Genomic DNA, 26,543 nt, shown 5'->3' on the forward strand with positions numbered 1-26,543 from the left:
GGAGTTGTGTGAGATAAAACCTATCAAATTAAAGCCCTTTGAGTCTAGTTTCCAATGCAACAAACCGTTCGTCATTTGGAAGTGTATACACGAAGTTATGATCATTTCACTGGTCAGGTCTCAGAGCGCGCGAAGTATCGCGCGAAGTCGCGCATTTCGCGCGTCTGAGGCAGAATGCTCAGCAAAACGCGCGAACAAACACGCGAACAACGCGCGAACTATGCGACTGAAGGTTTTTAAGTACCCCAAGACCGGCCTAGAGAGTTCCCAACTCATTTTTGGGGTTAAGGCTTGCTCTCTCAAGGGGGTTTCGTCCCAAACTTCATCCCTATGATCCTAAGGTAAGACTTTTGGAGTATTTTGAGTTGATTACTACTCCCAAACACTTATATTAACATGGATTGATCTTAAAAATCCTTAGATTTTCAAGAAATTTCTTCAAGAACTCAAAGAAGGGTTTTGCAAGATTTCTTCCAAAAGGTAAATCCTACACCTTAGACTCACATATATGGATATATTATGGAAATATGAGTATGAGTCAAGTATTAGAACTTAGTATATGGTGGTTGGAAGCCATAAATTCCCTATTTAAATACATGAACATGGTAGGGATTTAGAGGTGTTTATTTGATGGAATTTTTGTTGGTTTGGGTGTGAATGGTTGATCACACATGTGATGTTAGGAGTATAAATTGTTAAAGAATAATAGTGTGATGAATTATTGGTTAATGGTGATAGTTGGAGGAACCAATGCTATAGTTAAGAGGTGTAAATATTTATACCTACAAGATGTTTGATAATATGCCTAAATGGCATAATTTATGGGATCTAGTACTAATATTGGCCATATTGAGTGTTATATTGTAGATTGAAGTTACATAACTGTATGGGATCATTATAGTATCATTAAGGGGCGAATTTCAGATATGTATGGTTAAAACCCCGTCTTTTAGAAATTGAACTTCAACGAGGTTTGTGTGATTTTTGGCAGATTCGTCACACGAGGAGGCCAATTAGAGAGGCAATGGCATAGCGAGCTAGAGGTGAGTAATTGATGCAACTGTTGTTCTGAGGGTTTGAAACCCCGGACTTTCACATAGTAATGCTATATTGAGGCGTGACACGCATCCCATGGCAGGTGCGGGGTCGTATATGATTGGGGATTGTGACTTGGTCAATCCCGAGTGATAATTATAGTATATTGGCGACTGATTCGCACATTGTATTGATACTTATAATATGTTGGCGACTGATACACACATGTATTGATGATATTTGGGCTTAATGCCATGTTTGGGGGCCTTGTGCCGACTTGTAGAATCCTTCGGGGATTAATATCATTTAATTTCAGTCCAAGGTTTTAATTACTGTTTTGCAAACTTAGCCGTAATTCTAAGTGTTGAAAACTCAAATGACATTTTAAATGTATTTCGGGCTGGAAACTTCTATTTTGTAAATGCCCAAGGGGCTTATTATATTATTTTCTGGACTGATTATAAAGTGACTTGAAACAGTGGTAACAATGACACTGTATGATATACTTGAAACAGTGGTAACAATGGCACTGTATGATGTAAATTGGTCAGGTAACAATGACTGACCAAGATATTGCGCTTGGGCTGTAGGAGCCCCTCCGGAGTAACAATGACACTAGATGATATACTTGAACAGTGGTAACAATGGCACTGTATGATATAAATTGGTCAGGTAACAATGGCTGACCGGTCAGGTAACAATGACTGACCAAGATATTGCGCTTGGGCTGTAGGAGCCCCTCCGGAGTCTGTACACACCCCCAGTGAGCGCCGTCGACGATAAATAAATAGGGATGGCTCGGGCTGCACGCCGCAGTGGGTACGGGAATGTACCATCATATGCATTGCATTGTATTCATGTATTTGTATCTATACTGTTGTTTAGCTGCTCAGTTCCATATGTTGCTGCATATTTGGATTTTAGCTTACTTTGTGTATTTACTAGGTTTTCTTATCTTCGGACTGTAGTTGCTTTTATTACTCACTGGGTCGGAGTACTCATATTACTCCCTGCACCATGTGTGCAGATACAGGCAGAGCTGAGTTCGCTCATGAGCGCTGATTCTTTCCAGGCCAGGCGATGACTAGGAGTAACGAGGTAGCTGTTGACGTTCGCAGCCCCGTTTTCTCCCTTATCTTTGTTATTTATGATAATTCCAGACTTTGTAAATATTAGTAAACTCTGTAGTAGCTCATGACTTGTGACACCCCGATTTCGGGATGAGTTGGGATGGTTTTCCTTGTTCTATCACGTTTATTTCGCATTTAAGATTATATTGCCCACGATTTAGACTTATTCCTGCTAAGTAATTCTAAAGAGATGTACTGCTTTGTTGATTGGCTGGCCTTGTCCTCACGAGAGGCGCCATCACGACCGGGTTGGAATTTTGGGTCGTGACAGATACAAATATGGGATAAAATATTAACCATAGAAGAAATATATAGTTATGAATTCACAAATAAAGATATATTATTAGGAATGCCATTTTTAGATAAATTATACCCACATATAATAACAAAAACACATTGGTGGTTTACTACCCCGTGTAGACAAAAATTAGGAGCAAAAAGAGTAAATAATAAAGTAAGAAAAACAACACCCTGGATTAAAGGAAGTGAAAAGATTACCCAAAAATTAGAAAATGTAATACAAAGCAACCATAATATAGAAATAATCCATTTTCTCAATAAATAAAATAAAACTACTGCAAGATAAATTAGAATTACTATATAATGATAATCCACTCCAAGGATGGGAAAAACATAAAACAAAAATAAAGATTGAACTAATAGATGAAAATAGCATAGTAACACAAAAACCTTTAAAATACAACTTTAATGATTTAACAGAATTTAAAATGCATATAAAGGAATTATTAGACAATAAGTACATACAAGAAAGTAATATGGTTTGAAAAGAATTTATTTCAAACGAGTTATTGACAAGATACTGCAAACTATATTACTTTCTTGTATGTACTTATTGTCTAATAATTCCTTTATATGCATTTTAAATTCTGTTAAATCATTAAAATTGTATTTTAAAGGTTTTTGTGTTACTATGCTATTTTTATCTATTAGTTCAATCTTTATTTTTGTTTTATGTTTTTCCCATCCTTGGAGTGGATTATCATTATATAGTAATTCTAATTTATCTTGCAGTAGTTTTATTTTATTTATTGAGAAAATGATTATTTCTATATTATGGTTGCTTTGTATTACATTTTCTAATTTTTGGGTAATCTTTTCACTTCCTTTAATCCAGGGTGTTGTTTTTCTTACTTTATTATTTACTCTTTTTACTCCTAATTTTTGTCTACACGGGGTAGTAAACCACCAATGTGTTTTTGTTATTATATGTGGGTATAATTTATCTAAAAATGGCATTCCTAATAATATATCTTTATTTGTGAATTCATAACTATATATTTCTTCTATGGTTAATATTTTATCCCATATTTGTATCTTTATATTTCTTGCTTTGTATGTTATCATACTTCCCTCATTATTGAATCCTGTTACTACTATGGGGTTTTTTAGCTTTTCCCATTTACTTTCTGGTAAACAATTATGTCTACACATGTTAGCTTCTGCTCCTGTATCCATCATAGGTGTATAGTATCTATTATAATATCTTTCTACTATTATCGTGGCAAGTATGTATATCTTTGGCATTATATCAAAGTTCTTTTTATTATTATTTTCTTATTTTCATAACTTATCGTTAATTGTCTATCTTCTAATTTATATGGTTTGACTTTTTCTAACCATTTTATTCCTAGTGTAATGTTTTTATCGCCTTGATATATTTTAAAATTTATTAATATTGGTATTCCTCCAATAATTAATTCTTTTTCAGTTGTTTCTTCGTTTTTTCTTAACGCTTTTGGTAGTTCTGAATTTTATTGTTCTATTGTCACTATCTCTTTTTCTGGTATTAATTCTCTTATAACATAATTCTCTTCCTGCCCTGTATTTATTAATATTAAATATTTTCTTTGGTCCATTATTCCTGTTATATAATAATGGTGTGGGTTTATGTCACGACCCAAAATCCCAACCCGGTCGTGATGGCGCCTCTCGTGGGGACAAGGCCAGCCAACAACAAAACAATACATCTCTTTATAATTACTTAGCAGGAATAAGTCTAATTCGCAGATAATATAATCACAAGTGCGAAGTAAACATGATAGAATAATGGAAACCATCCCGACTCAGCCCGAAATCGGGGTGTCACAAGCCACGAGCATCTAAAGATCTAAATACTAATACAAGACCAGCAATATACATAATGGAATTTAGAATCAATGAAGAAATACGGTGCCGTGAACGCTGACGGTCACCTTGCTCAGCTACAATAGTATACCTTCAGTCCGCTAATAACCCGCTACCGGGTGAAAAGTACCTGCAACTGCACGCGAGGTGCAGGGAGTAAAGTGAGTACTTCCAACTCAGTGGTAATAAAAGTAAATAATAACTGAGCGATAAGAAATCACGTAAGGACACTTCATCATGCTATCTAAGACGGTACAACCTTTTTTGAAAACAGTAATTCCATGAAAATCCTTTATAAAATATCTGACTCAGTTTTAAACCTCTTTTGAAAATAATCTTTTTAACAGTTGCAAAATAATTCCAGCCATCAGTGTCACTATGCACAGAAACCCGCCCCTCGGGCAATATCTTCGTTCCTGGTCAGCCACTCGGGCCCCAACACTCAAGGATCAGATAGCACCAGCAAAAGTAGATAAATATCTCCAGAAATATCACAACAACAAATAATGAACAAATGCATGAATGCAATGCATATGATGGTACATTCCAGTACCCACTGCGGCGTGCAGTCCGAGCCATCCATATATATTTATCGTCGACGGCGCTCACTGGGGGTGTGTACAGACTCTGGAGGGGCTCATACAGCCCAAGCGCAATATACTGGTCAGTCAATGTTACCTGACCGGTCAGCCAATGTTACCTGACCGATTTATATCCTACAGTGTCATTGTTACCACTGTTTCAAGTATATATTTCAGTGTCATGTACAGACTCCGGAGGGGCTCCTACAGCCCAAGCGCAATATACTGGTCAGTCAATGTTACCTGACTAGTCAGCCAATGTTACCTGACCAATTTATATCCTACAGTGCCATTGTTACCACTGTTCCAAGTATAACATACAGTGTCATTGTTACCACTGTTTCAGGTATATATATTACAGTGTCATTGTTACCACTGTTTCAAGTCACTTTATTATCAGTCCAGAAAATAATATAGTAAGCCCCTTGGGCATTTACAGAATCGAAATTTCCATCCCGAAATGCATTTAAAATGTCATTTAAGTTTTCAAAACTTAGAAATACGGTTGGGTTTGCAAAACAACATTTAAAACCTTGGACTGAAGTTAGATGATATGCAAATCATGCTAAGCAGTAATATCAATCCTCGAAGGATTTTAAAAGTCGGCACAAGGCCCCAAACATGGCAATCAACCCAAATTATGATGATAACAAGAAATTTCAGTCAAATACGCAGTAAAATCAACAACCGGGACGGACCAAGTCACAATCCCCAATGGTACTCTACCCCACGCTCATATCCGGCGTGCAAGTCACCTCAATACAACACTATGATGTGCAAATCCGGAGTTTCAAACCCTCAGGATATCATTTACAAGTATTACTCACCTCTAGCCGGCCAAAATACTACTCCGCGATGCCCTTTCCTTTCGTATAGACCTCCTCGCGCATCGAATCTGGCCAAAACCACAACGAATACATTACAATAGGCTAAGGGAATATAACCCAATCGAAAAGACTCGAAAAATGTCGAAAATTCCGAAATTAGCAAAACACGAGCCCCGGGCCCACATCTTGAAATCTAGAAATTTTTACATCAATAAGATCCTTAGCTCGCCACGAGTCTATCCATACCAAATTCATAAAAATCGGAGTTCATTTGACCCCTCAAATCACCATTTCTATCCAAGAGGGTTTTCTACCCTTTTCAACAAAATTCTCAGATTAAACGTCAAAACTCGTAATAGATTCAAGTTATACAACCAAAATTGAGTTACAAACACTTACCCCATTTTATATCGTGAAAATCGCTTCAAAAATCGCTTCCATCCGAGCTCCATAGCTCCAAAAATGAGAAAAATAGCGGACTGCTCGAAATATACATTGTCTGTGATTTTCGCATCCGTGGTACTGTTCACCGCAGGTGCGGTACTGTTCATCGCAGAAGATGAAAATCACTGTTCATCCGCTTTGCGGGCACTGTTCATCGCAGAAGCTGAAAATCACTGTTCATCCGCTTTTGCGGGCACTGTTCATCGAAGAAGCGGAAATACCAGCTTTTGCCCATCAAAATTGCAGCAATTGTTTATTTCACTAAAGATGTTATAACTCCCTCATACGAACTGGGAATTAAACGATTCTTGTTCCTATGAGTCACAAATAATAATACAAACCTATTCATTAAATTGAAACTTAATTCGGAGCTCGTTTGCCTAGTTCAATACCCATTTCTCTCGTTAAACAATTAACTCACATTTCGCGTCAAAAACCCAATCGCGACTTGATGAAATTAAACCAAAATTTTCAGATCAGTCCTATAATTCATGATTTAAATTTTGGAAGTCTCGAAATTAAATTTGGATCTCTAGAACTAAAAATGAGCCTTTAGATCATTACATTTATTCTCAAAACGGCAAAAATCTTCCAAAATGACCCGTTGGGCATCCGAAACACACCCGAGGCCCCCGGAACCCCGACCAATAACACCAACCAGTCCCAAAATACATTACGGACTTGCTCGAGGCCTCAAATCACATCAAACAATGCTAAAATCATGAATCAACCTCCAATCCAAGCTTTATGAACTTTAGAACTTCCAACTTCTATTTCCGATGCCGAAACCTATCAACTCACGTCCGATTGACTTCAAATTTTGCACACAAGTCCAAAATGACATAACAAAGCTACAGCAATCCTCGGAATTCCATTCTGACTCCCGGATCAAAATTTCACCTATCAACCGGAAATCGCCAAAATACTAACTTCGCCAAAATAGGCTAACTTCTTCACCGGACCTCCAAAATTACTTTCTATTGCGCTCCTAAGCCTTAAATCATCACCCGGAGCTAACCGAATCATTGGAATTCGATTTCGAGCCCTCTAACTCATAAGTCAATATTCGGTTGATTTTTCCAACTTAAGCCTTTTTAAAAGAGACTAAGTGTCTCATTTCTTATCAAAATCACTCCAAATCAATTCTAAAGCACCCCATACCGGTAATGAAACATAAGAAAGCAGAAAATGGGAAGAACGGGGTAGTAACTCATGAGACGACGGGTCGGGTCGTCACATTCTCCCCAACTTAAACAAATGTTCGTCCTCGAACGTGCCCAGAGTTGTTCCAAAAGCCCATAAATCATAGAACTACCTTTTTACTTCTGAAACCATCGATATGATCAAAACCTCACACCTATACTTTGAATAGTTCCAAACCAGTTGTGATAAACCATACCTATACCCTCGGATGATATCATAGGTTCTACAGCGTAATCCAGGCACTCGAAACGATAACTTGTATTCACAGTAGTTGCCCACAATTAGCTAAAGTCTTATTCCAACACTTTTATATACTGCCAACGATAACTGAGACTCGCAGCAAACCATAACCATCTCTCAGATCAACCACTTATGAAGCCACTCCCCTTTTGACTAATACCACAACAGATTTCCAAGCCGAACCTCAATATTATCCTTCTAACAAGCCGAAATCAAATTTGTTCGTATTCGTCAATGATCCTAACGATCACCTCGAATCCAATACACCACTCTGGTGATATGACACCTCAATACAGGCCTAAGCCTCAACTTGCGTTATACGCACACAAATAAGAAACGGTCCGAACATACTCAAAGCAAGAAAATGATTCAACTGAGAGAGTTGTACCTCAAATTCACTAGTACTGCCACAACACAAGGCTGAGACCCTATCTCACATCATAGAAATAGGATACCCAAATTTGACCCGCAAGGTCATGTTTCCACACTTCTTTGTTGCACGCGCGATCCCATCCAAATACTTATTCCACGTGAAACACCTCTGCACTGACATCCACCACGAAGGCCCAATTAAGAAGCAATCTTTCCCAGCTGTCCGCTGGTTCCTTGAAATATAAATCATTCTGCTAAAACATATTCTAACGCACACCATTTAACCCGTGATATTTCCGGTGTAGCCCCAATGCAATAGTTCAAAATTACCCAACACTAAAACAACCAGTCTGAATTTCAACATCATATCCAAAATATAACACACCAGTGAATAAAGATCCACCACCACCACATAGCCTGTACATCAGAACTCCATATAGCACACAAATCATCATACCTGATCCCAGTTTCCACCGTGCAATACGCGCACATATTTGATACTCCTTCATTCCATGACAGATACTAGATACTTACATGTTCTTCCGAGCAAACCTGAATACCACCAGTGGACCCAACAAGAACATGCCGCAATACTACTGAAATATAATCAGTTTAATCATATTACCTTTTTCTGAGACATATACTCTCATCAAATCACTTCCACTTAGCAATATCATTTTCCCAAATCATCCGAAGATCATTTATCTAATCACTTAGGAGGAATCACTACACATCCCATGCTCTGCATGACATACATAGGTCTTGTTCAAATTCTTACAATACTGACACGACGGATGAGACCTGTACACATTCATAACTACTATCGAAACAACAATTCATTAGTTATATACTCTTGGCAAGAACTATCACCTCATTTTGAGCCAAACAATGGTCTTAGCTCTTTAATTTACTTCACATACTCAGATTGCACTGATCTCAAATTCAATGATCTCGCCCCGCCCAGCATGAACTGCTCGGGCAATAAGCCACTCAAGACATAATTAAAAGTCGCATATGATGCCCCAATATGCCAATAGGCTACCAGTTCGAACGCAATACAAAAGAAAACGAACTTTGGAAGGAATTACCAAATCCTACGCACTAATACAAACTTTCCTTGGAAAACAGGAAACAAGGCATACAAAGATAGCATATGAGAAAACTATACCTGATTTCACACTGTTGCGGCGTGCAACCTGATCCGGATAACATACCCATGGCGGCGTGCCACCCGATCCACATATAGATCTCACATAAGGAGATGCACATCGAGCTAAGTTTGCTCATTACAATAAGATACCGAGTATCGGTCGTAAGCATGCTAAGTGCATAATAATATCTCTGAGGGATTTATAGCGTTATAAGTTACAAAACTCAAGCACAACTGAGGTGCGATGTACAAATCTGAATTTTCAAGAGCCAAGATGCTCATATAGCGTCATTCCTACACAGATTCTCAACACATAGCAATTTCTCAAATCGACTTACAACTTACACGGCGCAATGCATCACTACGCGAAATATCTGACAATGAAACATCAACCTAACTACTCCTCCATGAGGATTGTGTCACTAAAATGCACACATCTTGCCTGATATAGAGCCATTATTCACATTAAATCTATTTATCGACTTCAAGCCGATTCTGATCACACTGGACTAGTCTGATAAACTTTCAAAGTTCCATAATAACTTCTAGTTTCTTCTAAAAACACAAGAACAACAATCACAATCAGAGTAATCCTTCCCAGCTCACAACCCAATATGCCAAGTGCCCTCCAGGCATGAATCTTTAAATTAACGACACTATCACAAACTTCCTACTTGGTTTACATCTTTATTCAATCAAGTGATCACATGCCACACTTATAAAATCTTCCAGTGGGTCATACTCCCACACCCTACCACAAAATATCTGGAGCGTACCTCCAAAACACCGATCGCACTAACGTTGTAGAGCGATAGAGAATCATTAACCAGGACGTAAAACCCTTTTTACAAGACACCGATCTTAGGTGACGCTGAAGACAATGCCAACTTACCGTAAAACATCGAAACTTATCTCCTACTCATCGGAGCTCATCACATCTTGTCAAAAAAAAAAAAAATTCCTTCACTCGTGCCATTCTCGGCGAAATTTCCACAACCAGAACTGACTCATCAGCATGCATCAAATCGGAACTAACATAGTACATAACCGTAAAATCTGCTAACCAATAGCAAGCTCCCCAACTTGGCTCGAAGCCATAGATCACAATACTTATACTCTATCGCTGTCGTAATACCATAGTGAGATTAAACTCACTCCTTCATAAGCTCGTGGAAATACAAATCATTTGGAATTTTAACTTTTCTGCAATTCTTGCATTTACTCACACAACAGTTAAGGCCACTCTTTAGGCGACAAAATTTTTACTAAGTCCCAAATTTTTTCAAAAATTTCGGCAGAGTCTCCTTTGTAATTGGGCATATCCACCTGCCAGAGAATCACCAAAACAATCCTAACAACACGTCCACAACTTGACAAAGCATCACAATGTATATCAACAACATTAATCTCAATACTACATGTATTATATTATCAAAATTGATACATGGACATGCATTGCACCTACTCGAATCATAAGACATAGAAAAATACATTTCAATCCTCCATTATTGGGCTATTCAATTGAGTAAGAACATATTCTTTATTTAATGTTTTCGACCTTCAAGGTGGTCTCCTCGACTCAACGATTTCGTCATAATACATTTACAGAAGCGATCTCAGCTCCCAGACTCATCTCACATCATATAAAAATATCTCACAGTACTAACATACCCTCACGTAGCTATCCAGCCATGATTCCCACTAGTAGGGACAATACTAAACATAAAGGTTCAAAACACTTGCTCGCACAATCAGCACCTCGGTGCTCAAGCCATTGGCAAAGATTCGGCCTCAATCCCTCCAGACTGGCCTAACGTCAAACTCATAGAGATTACACCTCGCCCCTCAATCGGGGAATCAAAAGCCATTGAGGCACATCTGATACTGAGTGTCCGTTCGTGCATACGATCACGCGGAAAGAATTTCAAGAGTTTCCTTTTAAGCTGAATCAAGGACGCACGATAAGAATTCAAGAATGTGAAGTTTTCCTAAAGGTTCTGCAGCCTCTCGAGGATAAATACAGACGTCTCCATACCGATCTGCGAGACTCTACTAAACCTGCTCATGACTCGTGAGACCTAGTAACCTAGGCTCTGATACCAACTTGTCATGACCCAAAATCCCAACCCGGTCGTGATGGCGCCTCTCGTGGGGACAAGGCCAGCCAACAACAAAACAATACATCTCTTTATAATTACTTAGCAGGCATAAGTCTAATTCGCAGATAATATAATCACAAGTGCGAAGTAAACATGAAAGAATAATGGAAACCATCCCGACTCAGCCCGAAATCGGGGTGTCACAAGCCACGAGCATCTAAAGATCTAAATACTAATACAAGACCAGCAATATACAGAATGGAATTTAGAATCAATGAAGAAATACGGTGCCGTGAACGCTGACGGTCACCTTGCTCAGCTACAATAGTATACCTTCAGTCCGCTAATAACCCGCTACCGGGTGAAAAGTACATGCAACTGCACGCGAGGTGCAGAGAGTAAAGTGAGTACTTCCAACTCAGTGGTAATAAAAGTAAATAATAACTGAGCGATAAGAAATCACGTAAAGACACTTCATCATGCTATCTAAGACGGTACAACCCTTTTTGAAAACAGTAATTCCATGAAAATCCTTTATAAAATATCTGACTCAGTTTTAAACCTCTTTTGAAAATAATCTTTTTAACAGTTGCAAAATAATTCCAGCCATCAGTGTCACTATGCACAGAAACCCGCCCCTCGGGCAATATCTTCGATCCTGGTCAGCCACTCGGGCCCCAACACTCAAGGATCAGATAGCACCAGCAAAAGCAGATAAATATCTCCAGAAATATCACAACAACAAATAATGAACAAATGCATGAATGCAATGCAATGCATATGATGGCACATTCTAGTACCCACTGCGGCGTGCAGCCCGAGCCATCCATATTTATTTATCGTCGACGGCGCTCACTGGGGGTGTGTACAGACTCCGGAGGGGCTCATACAGTCCAAGCGCAATATACTGGTCAGTCAATGTTACCTGACCGGTCAGCCAATGTTACCTGACCGATTTATATCCTACAGTGTCATTGTTACCACTGTTTCAAGTATATATTTCAGTGTCATGTACAGACTCCGGAGGGGCTCCTACAGCCCAAGCGCAATATACTGGTCAGTCAATGTTACCTGACTAGTCAGCCAATGTTACCTGACCAATTTATATCCTACAGTGCCATTGTTACCACTGTTCCAAGTATAACATACAGTGTCATTGTTACCACTGTTTCAGGTATATATATTACAGTGTCATTGTTACTAATGTTTCAAGTCACTTTATTATCAGTCCAGAAAATAATATAGTAAGCCCCTTGGGCATTTACAAAATCGAAATTTCCAGCCCGAAATGCATTTAAAATGTCATTTAAGTTTTCAAAACTTAGAAATACGGCTGGGTTTGCAAAACAGCATTTAAAACCTTGGACTGAAGTTAGATGATATGCAAATCATGCTAAGCAGTAATATCAATCCTCGAAGGATTTTAAAAGTCGGCACAAGGCCCCAAACATGGCAATCAACCCAAATTATGATGATAACAAGAAATTTCAGTCAAATACGCAGTAAAATCAACAACCGGGACGAACCAAGTCACAATCCCCAATGGTACTCTACCCCACGCTCATATCCGGCGTGCAAGTCACCTCAATACAACACTATGATGTGCAAATCCGAAGTTTCAAACCCTCAGGATATCATTTACAAGTATTACTCACCTCTAGCCGGCCAAAATACTACTCCGCGATGCCCTTTCCTTTCGTATAGACCTCCTCGCGCATCGAATCTGGCCAAAACCACAATGAATACATTACAATAGGCTAAGGGAATATAACCCAATCGAAAAGACTCGAAAAATGTCGAAAATCCCGAAATTAGCAAAACCCGAGCTCCGGGCCCACATCTTGAAATCTAGAAATTTTTACATCAATACGATCCTTAGCTCGCCACGAGTCTATCCATACCAAATTCATAAAAATCGGAGTTCATTTGACCCCTCAAATCACCATTTCTATCCAAGAGGGTTTTCTACCCTTTTCAACAAAATTCTCAGATTAAACGTCAAAACTCGTAATAGATTCAAGTTATACAACCAAAATTGAGTTACGAACACTTACCCCATTTCATATCGTGAAAATCGCTTCGAAAATCGCTTCCATCCGAGCTCCATAGCTCCAAAAATGAGAAAAATAGCGGACTGCTCGAAATATACATTGTCTGTGATTTTCGCATCTGCGGTACTGTTCATCGCAGAAGATGAAAATCACTGTTCATCCGCTTTGTGGGCACTGTTCATCGAAGAAGCAGAAATACCAGCTTTTGCCCAGCAAAATTGCAGCAATTGTTTATTTCACTAAAAATGTTATAACTCCCTTATACGAACTCGGAATTAAACGATTCTTGTTCCTATGAGTCACAAATAATAATACAAACCTATTCATTAAATCGAAACTTAATTCGGAGCTCGTTGCCTAGTTCAATACCCATTTCGCTCGTTAAATAATTAACTCACATTTCGCGTCAAAAACCCAATCGCGACTTGATGAAATTAAACCAAAATTTCCAGATCAGTCCTATAATTCATGATTTAAATTTTGGAAGTCTCGAAATCAAATTTGGATCTCTAGAACTAAAAATGAGCCTTTAGATCATTACATTTATTCTCAAAACGGCAAAAATCTTCCAAAATGACCCGTTGGGCATCCGAAACACACCCGAGGCCCCCGGAACCCCGACCAATAACACTAACCAGTCCCAAAATACATTACGGACTTGCTCGAGGCCTCAAATCACATCAAACAGCGCTAAAATCATGAATCAACCTCCAATCCAAGCTTTATGAACTTTAGAACTTCCAACTTCTATTTCCGATGCCGAAACCTATCAACTCACGTCCGATTGACTTCAAATTTTGCACACAAGTCCAAAATGACATAACAAAGCTACAACAACCCTCGGAATTCCATTCCGACTCCCGGATCAAAATTTCACCTATCAACCGGAAATCGCCAAAATACTAACTTCGCCAAAATAGGCTAACTTCTTCACCGGACCTCCAAAATTACTTTCTATTGCGCTCCTAAGCCTTAAATCATCACCCGGAGCTAACCGAATCATCGGAATTCGATTTTGAGCCCTCTAACTCATAAGTCAATATTCGGTTGATTTTTCCAACTTAAGCCTTCTTAAAAGAGACTAAGTGTCTCATTTCTTATCAAAATCACTCCAAATCAATTCTAAAGCACCCCATACCGGTAATGAAACATAAGAAAGCAGAAAATGGGAAGAACAGGATAGTAACTCATGAGACGACGGGTCGGGTCGTCACAGTTTATTTCTTCTATTTTTTGTTCTATTAATTCTTGTGGAGTTATATAATTTATTCTTCTTGATGTACTTCTTGATGTACTTATTCTTGATGACGTTTCTGGCATTTCATTATTTGTTCATTTTGACGTGCTTAATCTTTCTTTTACTATTTCTAAATCTTCTTCCATGTCCATTTTCGTATAACTGTAATCATTGTTGTCTATAACTGATACTATTCTTTCGAATGGATTTTCTATTTTTATTTTATTTATTTTATTTTTAGCTGTTATCTTATATTTTGTTGTTAAGACATATAGATTTTTACATCTTGCAGTGAATATTTTACTTCCTGGTGCTAATTCTATTCCAGACATTTTCCAGTATAACACTAATGATTTATCTATATTTTTATCATCTATTGCTACTGAATAGTTGGCACTTACTATAAATTTAAATTTTTGGTATATTAAGTTACCTCTTACGACACTTATTATACTCTTTTCTATAGGTTGTACAATTCTATCATCTGCCAAGTATATTTCTATAGGGGTATCTATTCCTTCCCTAAAACATGCTTTTATTAGGATCTCCGTTCCTCCTAAGTGTACATATTTTATTGGATTTTTTGCTTTTATATCTTGTATTTCTTTATTTAGTAGTTTTTTATTTAAAATTGGTATTTGTGCTTTACCTTTGATGTATTTACAATCTATTATATGTTCTCTTTGGCTTACTACATAGTATTCTTCTTTCTGTCTTTTAAACCAATTCTTTATTGTTGGTACTTCTAATATTTTGTCTATGCTTAGATCCAATTCTTTTCCTTTTATTTGTTCAAATATATTAGCGTCAAATATTATTTTTTGTTCTGAAGATTGTTCATCTTGGTGTTCTTCTTGTTGTATAATTTGTATATCTTTTTCAGTCATTACTTTCTTCGTCTGATTCCTCTATATTATTGTCTATTTCTTTTTCATTTTCGGGGAACTCGTTTTCTGATATCTCATATATGCTGTCTTCACTGCTTAATTCATAATCTACATATTCTATTTGTGTATATTTATCATTATCTATCATTATTTCGGTAATTTGTTTTTTCTTTGGGTTTTTTGGTAATCTACAATCTTTGGCTAAGTGTCCTAGCTTTCCACAATTATAGCAAGTACATTCTGTTAGTTTTTTCTTTTTCCTATATGGTTTTTTATGTTTATAATTTTTTACATAATATCTTCCTCTTGGTTTCCTATATTTATATTTTGAATATTTTGATTTAAATTTCTTTCTCTTCCCTTCTTTTTTGTAATATTTATCTGTGCAGCCAAATTGGGGTGCTATTCTACTTTTGCAGCATGCCAAATTTTTTACTAATATTTTATCCATTTTGATATTTTCTTTATACTTTTCGCATAATTCTATAAACCAGTTTTGTAGAAATTTTATTCGAGCTCCTAGAGTATCTGCTAGTTCTGCTTCATTCCAATTTTTTATTATTTTTGAGCTAAACGGTTCTAGTAATTTTGTAAAATATATTTTTCTTATTTCCTTACTTTCATCTGGACTATATGTTCCTTTATAATAATAGTCTCTAAATGCACAAATATATTCGTCTATATAACACATATTACATATTGCTAATTTTGTCATCAAATTTCTATTTGTAGTTTTTTCTTTATTTTGTTCTTCTACTTCTGTTGTCATACTACTAAACTCATTTCTTATTGCTATTTCATATTTATTCAATATATCTGTCACTGTTGTTGCTGTTGTTCCATCAAGTTTTTTATTATTTCTTAATGTATCTAGGCTTTCACTTGATAAATTTTGTAACCATAGTTTTACCGTTCCTATAAGTGTTCTTTCTATATATCCTGGTGTTTCAGCTATTGCAATTTTATTATCTATTAGTTGTTTGGAGATGTACCCTATCCATAATTAGATTGTTTTATTTATATCTGCTACACAATCTAGATCTAAAAAATTACATTGTTCAGTTATCTGTCTTGGTGTCCATTTCCTATTTAGCCTTTTATCCCATAATGTTTTATTTCTATCATATGAATCTTAACTTACTCTGTAATAGGTTGGGTTTAGTTGTCTTGGATTTTTTACTCCTGATGTGCTTGGTTTATCTTCGATCATATCTCCTGTATTTATTTCTGGATTTGTTTTCATCTTTTCCGTTTTTTCTATTAGTTCTGTGTATGTTTCACTTGTTTCTGAATAGTCTTCTCCTAGATTTGTGTCGTTATCACTTTGGTCATTTATTTCGTTCATGCTTATTTTTGGTGGATTATCCTGTATTTCTTCTAACTGTAATTTGAACTTTTCTATCTCATTTGTCAGTTTTAGCTCTTGTTCTTCTTCTTTACGTTTTTCTTTTTCTTTTAGTTTATTAGCGTATAGCTGTTTTAGCATTTCTAATTCTTTTTCTAATTCTGTTATCTTAGTGTTTTTTACTTCTTCTATCTGTTGTATTTTTTCTTTAGCTTGCTGTTGTATTTCTTTTATTTCTCTTTTTCTGTCTATTTCTTCGTTTTCTTTTGTTATTCTAACCATTGCGGTTAAACTATCTTCTAGTTTTACAGTTTCTTTTTCTAACATTAAGTTCAGGTTATTTCCTATTTTCTTGTATCTTCTTCCTAAGTTGGAAAATATTATTGTTATTTTTAATCCTTCTGGATTTTCATATGTTTTCGCTTCTAGTGCGAACTCTTCTTTATTCATCTTTTCTTTTTAAGATAGCAAATATATTTATATTCTGTTTTAGATATTATATCGATTAATCCAGATAGCCTAGCTTTGTTTGTTTTTGTAATACTTAGGTATTCATATTCTAGGTATAGTTTTTTCAGTTTCTTCCTTATTTTCCTTGATTTTTTTAATTATTTTAATCTGTGTATTTTCTGTAATTGTCTCACTGTTTATGAGTATTTTTTGCAGATTTGTACTATTAATGTCAGTGTTCCTTTCCATGGTTTTGTTTCTTAAAGTATATGTTTATTTGTCATAGCTCTGATACCAATTTTTTTTTTTTTTTTTGGGGGGCTGATTTCAGTGCAAATCCTTATATTCTTTTTAATCTTAATACTGCGATGTATACCTGCTGATACATATATTCATTGTTTTAATATTTGTAAGAATTATTGTTTTTCTGTGTTGATAAGTCTCAAGATTATCTCTATAAAATTCAATTTCTTTCTCTATAGTTAATAAAGCTTTATTACGTAATCTATTATATTTAATTATGTCTTTGCAGGTTTTAATATTGTGTTTAACACAATCTATTTTTCTATTTATGTTACTGAGGTTTTTAAGAAGTTTCCATTCCTGGGTGTTATAGAATCTTAGGGTTTAGGTTTAGAAATGTCTGAATTTTATATATATTCTCAATATATGTTTGAGTAATATGGTTATATACCTTTTTGTTGTGGTGTAGGCTATTAGCATAGGTTGTAGTTTGTGGGGTTATAACTATTGCTTCTTTTGGCTTTTTTGATGTAAATGGCTTATCAATACGTTGTTTAAATTTACATTGGTATGTAGCTTCTTATTCACCTGTTTGCTTGTGCCTGCAGCTGTAGGTAAACAAACTTTGTCATGGGTTTTTTGGAGTTTCCCAACGTCTCCTTCTAATTCTAGAATTTTTAAGTCTTCCGATCGACTTAGCTCCGCATTTTTATAGTCATGCTGCTGACTTTCTAGCTGTTGTAATCTTTTGCCCATACTATCCATCTGTAATGATAGGGTAGTAAGGATTGCAAATATATCTTTCGATTCTTGATTCTCATCAGTTTGAGTACTTTTGTCTTGATAAGTAATCTGCAATAACATTCTTGTCAGTTCGTATTACTTCAATTGTAAATGTAAAATTTTGTATATTCAATACAAGTCTTCTTATTTCCTTTGTAGTTACTGAATCTTGTACTTTCCGTGTTATCCACCATTTTACTTGTGTATTATCTGTTCTTACAATAAACTTGTTATAAACAATATATGGCTCAAATGCTAACAAACATTTATATAATCCAAATAGTTCTTTCCTATTTATCTCCCATTTAATTTGTGGTTCCGTGTATGATCCTGAATAATATCTACAATGGTGTTCAATATTTTCATTATCATATTTATATTTTAGAACTCCTCCATAGCTGTGATCACTAGAATCAGTTTCTACAATATATGTGAACTTTTTCTTTTCATCTGGGAAGTATAGTTTTGGTAATTTTTTACACATATTTTTTATCTTCTGTATATGTATTTTATCCTTTTCGTCAAAATGATATTCTATATCCTTTTTTTAATTTTTTCTGTAATGGTTTTAAGTTTTCTGCTAATTTAGGAATATATTCTCTTACTTGGTTAACCAATCCTAAAAATGATTGTAACTTCTTTTTTGTATCAAGTGTTTCATTTAAGTTAATTATTTTTTGTACTATATGGGTTTGCATTTTTATTCCGTTTTTGTCTATTTGTATACCTAAAAATTCTATTTGATTTTTCATTACTTCTGCTTTCTTTTTACTTAAACTTATTCCTGATATTTCTACAATGTGTATGAATTTTTCTAGTAGTTTTATATGTTCGTTCTCTGTTCTAGAATATAACAGTATATCATCTATATATATTATACAATTTTCTAATTGGTTAAAGTAGTTATCCATAAAATGTTGATATCTACCTGGTGCATTTTTATATCCAAATGGTAATACATTTCATTCATAAAATCCTTGTGGTCGTGATGGCGCCTCTCGTGAGGACAAGACCAGCCAATCATCAAAACAGTACATCTCTTTAGAATTACTTAGCAGGAATAAGTCTAAATCGTGGGTAATATAATCTTAAATGCGAAATAAACGTGATAGAACAAGGAAAACCATCCCAACTCAGCCCGAAATCGGGGTGTCACAAGTCATGAGCTACTACAGAGTTTACTAATATTTTACAAAGTCTGGAATTATCATAAATAACAAAGATAAGGGAGAAAACGGGGCTGCGGACGTCAACAGCTACCTCGTTACTCCTAGTCACCGCCTGGCCTGGAAAGAATCAGCGCTCATGAGCGAACTCAGCTCTGCCTGTATCTGCACACATGGTTCAGGGAGTAATGTAAGTACTCCGACCTAGTGAGTAATAAAAGCAACTACAGTCCGAAGATAAGAAAACCTAGTAAATACACAAAGTAAGCTAAAATCCAAATATGCAGCAACATATGGAACTGAGCAGCTAAGCAACAGTATAGATACAAATACATGAACACAATGCAATGCATATGATGGTACATTCTCGTACCCACTGCGGCGTGCAGCCCGAGCCATCCCTATTTATTTATCGTCGATGACGCTCACTGGGGGTGTGTACAGACTCCGGAGGGGCTCCTACAGCCCAAGCGCAATATTTATGAGACATATACTCTCGTCAAGTCACTTTCAATTTCGCCCTAACGATTCGTTGGTTCTATACTCCTGGCAAGAACTATCACCTCATTTTGAGCAAAATCATGGTCTTAGCTCCTTAATTTACTTCATATACTCAGATTGCACTAATCTCGTCTCACCCGGTACGAACTGCTCAGGCAATAAGCCACCCCAGACATAATCAAAAGTCGCATATGATGCCTCAATATGCCAATAAGCTACCAATTCGAACGCAGTACAAAAGGAAAACAAACTCTGGAAGGAATTACCAATCTCACACACTAATACAGACTTTCCTTAGAAAACAGGAAGCAAGGAATACAAAATAGCATATAGAAAACTATACTCAACATCACACTGTTGCGGCGTGCAACCCGATCCAGATAACATACCCATGACGGCGTGCCACCCGATCCACACATAGATCTCACATAAGGAGATGCACATCGAGTCAAATTTGCTCATTACAAAAAATACCGAGTATCGGTCGTAAGCATGCTAATTGCATAATAATATCTCTGAGGGACATATAGCATTGTAAGCTACAAAACTCAAGCACAACTGAGGTGCGATGTACAATCTGAATTTCAAGAGCCAAGATGCTCATATAACGTCATTCCTACACAGATTCTCAACACATAGCAATTTCTCAAGTCGTATCACAACTCACACGGCACAATGTATCACTACGCGAAATATCTGACAATGAAACATCAACCTAACTACTCCTCCATGAGGACTGCGTTACTAAAATGCACACATTTGGCCTGATATAGAGCCATTATTCACATTAAATCTATCCATCGACTTCAAGCCGATTCTGATCACACTGAACTAATCTGATAACCTTTCAAAGGTCCATAATAACTCCCATTTTTCTCATAACACACAAGAACAACCATCACAATCGGGGTAATCCTTCCCAGTTCACAACCCAATATGCCAAGTGCCCTCCAGGAATGAATCTTTAATTTAACGACACCATCACAAACTTCATACTTGGTTTAAATTTCTAATTAATCAAGTGACTACATGTCACACTTATACAATCTTCCTGTGGGACAAGCTCCCACCATCTTCCGAAATAATTAACGGGTTCGCACATTCAAACCACCGGCTGCACTAACGCTGAAAAGTGATCAAGAATCCCTAACCAGGATGCAAAGCCTTTCTCACAGAACACCGGTCTCAGTTGATACTGACATCAATACCCATCTTACTCAAAACACTGGAACTCCTTTCCTGCTCATCCGAGTTTGTGACATCACAGTCATTGACCAAACTGCGACCTTGGTCCTTACTTCAAATTTCATACCACTCACTGCACCTCACGTGCCGATATACGATAGACATGATTTCTATCACAACTCTGGAACCACCGATAGGCTAATATTTCATCACATAAGGCTTTCCATTTAACTTACTTCGGGAGAACTATAGCAACATACAGGTGAATTCTCATAACCGTCAAATATGCCAATATCTAAGTAGTGGTCCAAGCCACCATAACCCTTCCGGGATTTGCCTCCACATAACAAGCCATAACAGAAGAATGCTTCTGAACAAAATCAATTACGGTGGCCGACAAGCCTCACATGTACCGCCACAAATCACTTGCATAACTTGCTCACGCTGAAGGAACTGATCACTGACACCAATATGCCAATTCAACTATGGCTAATCAACCTACCTCCTTCCAATTTTCCCTTAATTGCCTTGGAAATAATACTTCTCCATTCAACACCTAACATACTCCATCTGCACTCCTCCGGAGTGACTTTGAATCACGAGACCATGCTGTCTCAAATCCCACGAACCATTTCATATCTCCCAAATGCTACACCACAAGTCAAAATATTATAGAACATTTTGGGCACCTTCTCATATACTGCTACAAAGCTTGATTCTTATCTGTATCTATAATGTCGACATCATTAGGCACCACACTTTGCCCTTTGAATTCATGAGGACCGTTACTGAGAGCCACCCGCTCCGACTTGGCCCCGAATGCAACCATTCCACTGAATTTTATAACATATGAATACCCTCTCTATGAAGCACCCAGCGGGATCACTTCCCTCGAAGCCTGCACCTATACGATGCATAAATCATGAATCTTCCCTCAAGTCTAAACATGAGCCAATAAGGCTAACCATAACATGCATTCAACAATTCATTTACTCAAATTACCACTCATGATCCTTTTCCGTAGCCGCAATAACCCATCAATACGCTAATAACTAGAATTCACTCAGGTAATTAACCATGCAACCCAATCGTAAGCGGTGGGACTCTCCCACTTAGCTCAAAGCTACTATTACACGACTTTCGAACACATTAGAACCATTCTCTCAAGTCATTTACTCTTATTCAAAATGCAATTCACCTGATCCAAGGAACATAACCACACGTGCCTCATTAGCATTTTGACACCGCAGGGTATGACCTCATTCCAGTACAACCAAACATCTTCTTGCTTCATGCACCAAGCATTCTTTACCAACGACAGCTTAAGACATACTATGATTCTCACACATCTATAAAGCACCATGTAGCCTTTGTCCAAGTTTTCCCTCACTCGTGCCATCTTCTGACCAATTTCCGTAACCAGAGCTGATTCGCCAGCATGCCTCGAACCAGAACCAACATAGCACATGACCGCACAATTATCTAATCAATAGCAAACTCCCCAACTTGGCTCGAAGCCATAGATCACAACACATATACACTATTGTTGCCGTAATACCATGGTGAGATTAAACTCACTCCTTCATTCACTCACACAACAGTTAAGCCCACTATTAGGCGACAATTTTTTTTTTTTACTAAGTCCCAAATTTTTTCAAAAATTTCGGCAGAGTTTCCTTTGTAATTGGGCCTATCCACCTGCCAGAGAATCACCAAAACCATCCTAACAACACATCCACAACTTGACAAAGCATCACAATGAAAAATCAAACAGTTAATAGTCCACCTATCATCCAACAGGTCCCCATCATCACTTCCAAGTCATATAGATGCATCTCGCAGTTGTAACATACTCATCACGTAGCTATCCATCCATCATTCCCACTAATAGGGACAATACCGAACATATAAGTTCAAAACACTTGCTCACATAATCAGCACCCCGGTCTCAAGCCATAGGCAATGATCCGGCCTCAAGTCCTCCCGACTGGCCTAACATCAAACTCACAGAGACTACACCTCGCCCATCGATCGGGGAATTACAAGCCATCAAGGCACATCTAATACTGAGCATTCGTTCGCGCATACGAATATGTGGAAGGAACTGTAAAAGTTACTTTTTCAAGCTGAATCAAGGAGGCACGATTAAGAATTCAAGAATATGAAGTTTTTCCTAAAGGTTCTGCAGCCTCTCGAGGATAAATACAGACGTCTCCGTACCGATCCGCGAGACTCTACTAAACCGGCTCATGACTCGCGAGACCAATTAACCTAGGCTCTGATACCAACTTGTCACGACCCAAAATCCCAACCCGGTCGTGATGGCCCCTCTCGTGAGGACAAAGCTAGCCAATCAACAAAATAGTACATCTCTTTAGAATTACTTAGCAGGAATAAGTCTAAATCGTGGGCAATATAATCTTAAATGCGAAATAAACGTGATAGAACAAGGAAAACCATCCCAACTCAGCCCGAAATCGGGGTGTCACAAGTCATGAGCTACTATAGAGTTTACTAATATTTAACAAAGTCTGGAATTATCATAAATAACAAAGATAAGGGAGAAAACGGGGCTGCGGACGTCAACAGCTACCTCGTTACTCCTAGTCACCGCCTGGCCTGGAAAGAATCAGCGCTCATGAGCGAACTCAGCTCTGCCTGTATCTGCACACATGGTGCAGGGAGTAATGTGAGTACTCCGACCTAGTGAGTAATAAAAGCAACTACAGTCCGAAGATAAGAAAACCTAGTAAATACACAAAGTAAGCTAAAATCCAAATATGCAGCAACATATGGAACTGAGCAGCTAAGCAACAGTATAGATACAAATACATGAACACAATGCAATGCATATGATGGTACATTCTCGTACCCACTGCGGCGTGCAGCCCGAGCCATCCCTATTTATTTATCGTCGACGGCGCTCACTGGGGGTGTGTACAGACTCCGGAGGGGCTCCTACAGCCTAAGCGCAATATCTTGGTCAGTCATTGTTACCTGACCGGTCAGCCATTGTTACCTGACCAATTTATATCATACAGTGCCATTGTTACCACTGTTCAAGTATATCATCCAGTGTCATTGTTACCACTATTTTGTACAGACTCCGGAGGGGCTCCTACAGCCCAAGCGCAATATCTTGGTCAGTCATTGTTACCTGACCGGTCAGCCCATTGTTACCTGACCAATTTACATCATACAGTGCCATTGTTACCACTGTTTCAAGTATATCATACAGTGTCATTGTTACCACTGTTTCAAGTATATCATACAGTGTCATTGTTACCACTGTTTCAAGTCACTTTATAATCAGTCCAGAAAATAATATAATAAGCCCCTTGGGCATTTACAAAATAGAAGTTTCCAGCCCGAAATACATTTAAAATGTCATTTGAGTTTTCAACACTTAGAATTACGGCTAAGTTTGCAAAACAGTAATTAAAACCTTGGACTGAAATTAAATGATATTAATCCCCGAAGGATTCTACAAGTCGGCACAAGGCCCCCAAACATGGCATTAAGCCCAAATATCATCAATACAAGTGTGTATCAGTCGCCAACATATTATAAGTATCAATACAATGTGTGAATCAGTCGCCAATATACTATAATTATCACTCGGGATGGACCAAGTCACAATCCCCAATCATATACGACCCCGCACCTGCCATGGGATACGTGTCACGCCTCAATATAGCATTACTATGTGAAAGTCCGGGGTTTCAAACCCTCAGAACAACAGTTGCATCAATTACTCACCTCTAGCTCGCTATGCCCTTGCCTCTCTAATTGGCCTCCTCGTGTGACGAATCTGCCAAAAATCACACAAACCTCGTTGAAGTTCAATTTCTAAAAGACGGGGTTTTAACCATACATATCTGAAATTCGCCCCTTAATGATACTATAATGATCCCATACAGTTATGTAACTTCAATCTACAATATAACACTCAATATGGCCAATATTAGTACTAGATCCCATAAATTATGCCAATTAGGCATATTATCAAACATCTTGTAGGTATAAATATTTACACCTCTTAACTATAGCATTGGTTCCTCCAACTATCACCATTAACCAATAATTCATCACACTATTATTCTTTAACAATTTATACTCCTAACATCACATGTGTGATCAACCATTCACACCCAAACCAACAAAAATTCCATCAAATAAACACCTCTAAATCCCTACCATGTTCATGTATTTAAATAGGGAATTTATGGCTTCCAACCACCATACACTAAGTTGTAATACTTGACTCATACTCATATTTCCATAATATATCCATATATGTGAGTCTAAGGTGTAGGATTTACCTTTTGGAAGAAATCTTGCAAAACCCTTCTTTGAGTTCTTGAAGGAATTTCTTGAAAATCTAAGGATTTTTAAGATCAATCCATGTTAATATAAGTGTTTGGGAGTAGTAATCAACTCAAAATACTGCAAAAATCTTACCTTAGGATCATAGGGATGAAGTTTGGGACGAAACCCCCTTGAGAGAGCAAGCCTTAACCCCAAAAATGAGTTGGGAACTCTCTAGGTCGGTCCTGGGGTACTTAAAAACCTTCAGTCGCATAGTTCGCGCGTTGTTCGCGCGTTTGTTCGCGCGTTTTGCTGAGCATTCTGCCTCAGACGCGCGAAATGCGCGACTTTGCGCGATACTTCGCGCGCTCTGACACCTGACCAGTGAAATGGTCATAACTTCCTGTATACACTTCCAAATGACAAACGGTTTATTGCATTGGAAACTAGAATCAAAGGGCTTTAATTTGATAGGTTGTAGCTCACACAACTCCTTATATAACGAGAGATATTATCGTTCAAAGTGAGGCCTTGTGCGCACTCATTTACAACTTTCGTCTATTATGAAATTTCCAACTTCAAAAGTTCCCGTTAGCCATCCGAAATCATCCCGAGGTCCTTGGGACCTCAACCAAAAATACCAATACATCTTATAATATTATTCAAACTTGTTCCAATTATCAAATCACCTCGACTAATACCAAAATTATCGAATTACACCGAATTCAAGTCTAAGTTCCTTTAAAACTTCCAAAACGCGCTTTCGATCAAAACTCGACCAAAAATATGTCCGAATGACTTGAAATTTTGCACACATATCCAAAATGGCATAACGAAGCTACAGAAATTCTTGGAATTCCATTCCGACCATCGGATCAAAATTTCACCTATCAACCGGAAATCGCCAAAATACTAACTTCGCCAAAATGAGCTAATTTCTTCACCGGACCTCCAAAATAAATTCCGATTGCGCTCCTAGGCCTTAAATCATCCCCCGAAACTAACCGAATCATCGAAATTCAATTCCGAGCCCTCTAACTCACAAGTCAATGTCCGGTTGACTTTTCCAAACTAATTCTTCCTTAAAGAGACTAATTGTCCCATTTCATACCAAACTCGATCCGAATTGACTCAAATTCACCAAGTACACATATTGAAACA

The 26,543-nt window shown here is 37.4% G+C and overlaps 1 long non-coding RNA gene across 1 annotated transcript; it reads left to right on the plus strand.

The window, feature by feature from the left end:
- Window positions 1–216: 216 nt before the first annotated feature.
- Window positions 217–2,260, plus strand: LOC142163628 (uncharacterized). The gene is made up of 4 exons (XR_012694575.1): window positions 217–341; window positions 422–480; window positions 992–1,043; window positions 2,063–2,260. It is a non-coding gene; the product is annotated as an uncharacterized LOC142163628 (long non-coding RNA).
- The last annotated feature ends 24,283 nt before the right edge of the window (window positions 2,261–26,543 follow it).

The sequence above is a fragment of the Nicotiana tabacum genome, chromosome 8 (assembly GCF_000715075.1).
Source record: "Nicotiana tabacum cultivar K326 chromosome 8, ASM71507v2, whole genome shotgun sequence".
NCBI lineage: Eukaryota > Viridiplantae > Streptophyta > Magnoliopsida > Solanales > Solanaceae > Nicotiana > Nicotiana tabacum.